A 5,003-nucleotide genomic window follows, 5' to 3' on the forward strand; every position below is an offset into this window, starting at 1 on the left:
TCATATATTTAAAGAAACCTTGCACTTGCAGAATCATTGGTTCAAATAACTCATTAATGAAGAAATACCATAGGAACATTAATTTAGATCACCCACACACAAGATACCAATAGTTTCACTGTGTAGTTGTTCATTAATCATTAAATATTGTAGTACAAAATATGTGATACATGTTTCGTTATGCTACTACACGTAAATACATCACTGTAAAAGGACTAGTAGAGAGAATACTACAGACACAGTGGAATCATTGAACAAAATATGACATTTATTGATGAAATACAATAAAATCACAACATAGGTTTCTTTGAATCAAAGCAAAAACAAATAGCTACAAATAAAGAAAAAACTGTTAAAAGTGAACTGCAGTGTTCCTCACCTGGCTTACTGTAAAACATCACTACAGTGTTCCTCACCTGGCTTACTGTAAAACATCACTGCAGTGTTCCTCACCTGGCTTACTGTAAAACATCAACTGCAGTGTTCCTCACCTGGCTTACTGTAAAACATCACTGCAGTGTTCCTCACCTGGCTTACTGTAAAACATCAACTGCAGTGTTCCTCACCTTGCTTACTGTAAAACATCACTGCAGTGTTCCTCACCTGGCTTACTGTAAAAAAACAAAACAAAAGATTGATTACTGTACTTCTATATTTCAACCCTGTCTTGTGGATTTGGCCACAGGTTCTCATCCACAACACAACAGATGTTTTCATTAGCCAAACATCTTGGGAAGAATCTTCGGGCATGGCGAATCCAGGCCTGACACTGCTCTGCCGTGATGTCATTGCATGCGTCATCCATGGCCTGGAGAAGGGCGGCTTGTTCATGAGGGCACCTATCATATTCAGATTCGTCTATTTACTCTCCATCTCTCGCTCTCTCCTTTACTTGAAGCATTCCTGAGTTGATTGAAAAATCATTCTGTTATAAATGAGATTGCAAAATTTCAGAAAACAATGAACAATAAAATAAATATTAAGGTCTAGATAGAGGTACAACACATTTTTACGCTTGAAGGGTTGTAAAACTCCCTGGGCTGGCTGGCTATACAAGAGTAATACAAACAAACACACGCAAGCACTCTTTTACACAGGCGATGCAGATGACAAATTCCCACATTTCTGTATGATGAAAACAGTTGTAGCTGCAGTTGACTGGTCTCTGAAAAACACAGATCGAAGGAACATAAGTGCATATCTCCTCCATGTGGAGAAAAAATCCTCATTCGGGTTAAGGAAAGGAGAGTATGGGGGTAAGTACAGGGTGGTAAATTGTGGATGGGCCTGAAAACATGCTTGCACCATTTGAGCATGGTGGAACCTGACATTATCCCACACAATGACATAGGTCATGCCATCAGCTCTACAGACCTGATTTAGCTCATCAAGGAAGGTTACATTCGAACAGCGAATCATGTGGCTGCCTGCAACTCAATACACAGAGTATATAGAGTAGAGAGCTTTAGATGTTGTACGACCAAACATTAGAACGGGCAAGATGCGTAATCTAAGCAACTTTGACCGTGGTATGATTGTTGATGCCACACATGGTGGTTCCAGCATCTCAGAAACAGCTGCCTTCCTGGGACAGAGACTACAGTCTCTAGAGTTTACAGAGAATGGGGCGAAAAACAAAACACATTCAGTGAGCGGCAGTTCTGTGGGCAAAAACACCTTGTTAATGAGAAAGGTCAGAGGAGAATGTCCAGACTCATTCAAGCTAACAGAAAGGCCACACATGTTCAAATAACAGCTGTTTGAAACAGTGGTGTGCAGAAGGGCATCTCTTAACGTACAACACCGTGAATAATTCAGGCCATTGTGGAGGCAAAAGGGGGTCCTAACCAGTACTAGATAGGGGTACCTAAATAAAGTGGCCTGGGAGTGTACAGTGATGTCAAATCTGAAAATATGGTCTGGAAAAGTGGTACATGGGACCATAGAAACAGTGTCTGATAAAGAATGATGATGAAATATTACATCCATAGATAATGTAGTCCAATTGGTTCATGGTAATTGGTGTCAAAGGATCTCGTTATCCTGAAACTTTCATGATCTAAACATGGAATATTGTTTGTCAGTTTATATATAACTCTGCATAAAGAGTAATGCAACAGTTACTTATCATTTTGAGGAGGTGTATCAATTGATATTTAGATAATTGTAATGAAATGAATAGACAGTCATCTCAGATGTAATGTGTGTATTGCATTTTGAAATGGTATTACTTTGACGTTAAGTTGTGTCATTTTGAACAGGTGATTTTAGTTCAATGAACAAATGATCTTAGCTTTATGTGTATTGTATCCAAGCAATTGGAAAAAGTGTTCGAGTTTTGAAAAATGTGCATTTTGATCATTGGTTGTGAGTTTTGTGTCTAGAGTTTTGAAAAATTACATCAAGGTTCTCGAAATTAGTGCCAAAGTGATTGCAAAAAAACTGTAAACAGCAAGTAGCAGCAGTGCAAAAACAATGGGACATGACATGACATTTACTCTCATGGGTGCCCAACTAAGTGACCCAACTGGCTGGGTCAAAAATAGCCCAACGTGTGTTCTATCCACTATTTACCCAGCCCTGGGTTGTTTTAAACCAAGCATTCTTTTGTGTGTAGGGCTCTGGTCAAACGTTGTGTGCCATGTCGGGAAAAGGGTGCAATTTGGGACACAGGCAAGGAGAAGCTGTAGGGACACATGTTGTCTCCAGGTGGGCTTTTCTTCAGAGGTAATTTTCATTATGGATACGTAGAAATACTCTATCATGATAAGAGCCCTGCAGCATAGCAGAAGCCTGTGTGTGTGTGTGTGTGTGTGTATGTGTGTGTGTGTGTGTGTGTGTGTGTGTGTGTGTGTGTGTGTGTGTGTGTGTGTGTGTGTGTGTGTTTCAGAGGCAGAGCGAGGAGGGATTACTTTGAACTCTGTGTTGCTTTAATTTTCAAAGGAAATGTCCTGCAATCCCAGCATGATTAATGTATCATTTGGGGTAAAGTAGGTAGAATGTGTGGTTTGTAATGATGTCCTACTTTCTTTTCTTTTGTTTTCTCTTAAGCGTTCCCCCCCCCCCCATTTGTACCACTTTCACCCCCAGTGGAAAAACATTATTATCAGCAGCGTGAAGAGGACCACAATCATTCACAGCCCACCGTTTCTCAAGTTCGCAAATCGTCTTGAAAATTGGGCAGGCCTGCAGAGTGTTTGCCACTTAAGTCCCCTGTTCCTTTTCCTTTTGATATGTGTGCGGAAGGTCTGGAAACCCCACACCAAACGACCCTGTCAGAGTGCAGATTGAAACATAAACCAATTTCAAGAACGTTTCTCCATCACGTAACAATAACACGCTTTTGAAAAATAACACATTTTTAACAATTCTGAGTCAAATGACATAAAACCTTTTTTTTAATTCAGTAGGCTGGCATTTCAATTTTTGATACGGAAGTGTCCTCTATCTTTTTAACTAGTCAAGTATGAACAAATTCCTATTTAGAATGACAGCCTGCCCTGGCCAAACCCAGACAACGGTGGGTCAATTGTGATACAGCCTGGATTTGAACCAGGGACTGTAGTGACACCTCTTGGACCGATTGGCAGTGCCTTAGAGCACTGCGCCACTCAGGAGGATATAAAGTGACCCCACACCATGGAGCTGTTGTGGTAGATACATTATACAAATTGAAGCTGATTGTCAATGAAAAGGATGCATTTGACTTTCAGTGTACAGTATATGGAACACAAAAGGCCCCTTGCCCACAAAGCTATGTATGTATGTGTGTGTGTCTGTGTGTATGCATTGCGTGTGTGTGCATGTGTGTGTGTGCATCTGTCGTGGCTGCCTGGTTATAGTTGGTCATAATTATTTACAAGAGGGAGTAAAGTTATATCTGGAAAATGTTGGCATCGTACCATTGTACTGTAGATTGAAACCAGGTTAAAAAATCTTGACAATGAGGTATATGATGTCAAGCTAAACAGAGAAAGAGGGGGTCAGCCCATAAAAGGGGAGGTCACCCTAAACAAGCCAATTGTTGACAAACCATGAAGCGAATAGAAAACAGGAAAGTGTTAGCCCCCACCTCCACTCCTATGATCAAACATAGCTTCACGAATAGCAGTGTTTTCTGACCGTACACAACCCAGATGGCTTGGTTTCCTTTCGTTCACAGTGTTTTTTCTCTCTTCTGTTATACTTCCTGAAAGCATCCGATGCAGCCATGTTTTGACGTCTCGTGACGCATTTTGTTTCCAGGAGGTAGGTACTGTATCCTGGAATGGGGGTGAATTTGGCTTTCTGAAACATATTGTACATACTCTAGCTTTTGTTAGAGTATATTTGGGATATTTTACACATGCTGTATTGGTTACCAGATAACCAGCGGCTAGTTAGACAATCAAAGCTCCTCTGTCCTATCTGACATGGCCTCTTCTAGCATCTGTAGAAGTGGAGGGTGTCTGGATGAATACTGAAGTACAATGTCTGGATAAAGCCAATACAAACCTACAATAGAACAATTTGATTTATTCATGATTTTATTATTTCATTTCCCAAAGTATCAATTACTAATCATTGTTTCCTGTGTGTGTGTCTCCTTTCCTCTCCTCCACAGTGCTATGGATGTTGTAATTTAGCATATATATACACCCTAGTGTTTCCTGGTGGTCCCCAGCACTGTAGTTATGGTTGTGTGCATGTCTTTAGAAAGCGCAGGTGTCAATGTGTGTGGTCCCCACAGTGGTGGAGGCAGTTGAGGGCTCAGGGTAAGGAGTCCTCTTTAAAGAACCGTCACTCGCCGGGGTTAATATCTGTTTCCCATCTTTACCAAGTGGCTCTTGAGGGGCTGTGGGTTCCCCCCCATTTAATTTTGTAAAAAAAAGCCCTCACTTATGAAATGACAAGTACTTGAAAAGATCTAATATGGTCTTAATTGTCTAGCTGCATTGACTAGGGGCGGGGACAGAAGGAATGGGGTGGGGTAGGGTGGAGGGGCGCTCAAGCATGTTTCGCAT

This window comes from Oncorhynchus nerka, linkage group LG19, assembly GCF_034236695.1.
Source record: "Oncorhynchus nerka isolate Pitt River linkage group LG19, Oner_Uvic_2.0, whole genome shotgun sequence".
NCBI classification, from domain to species: domain Eukaryota; kingdom Metazoa; phylum Chordata; class Actinopteri; order Salmoniformes; family Salmonidae; genus Oncorhynchus; species Oncorhynchus nerka.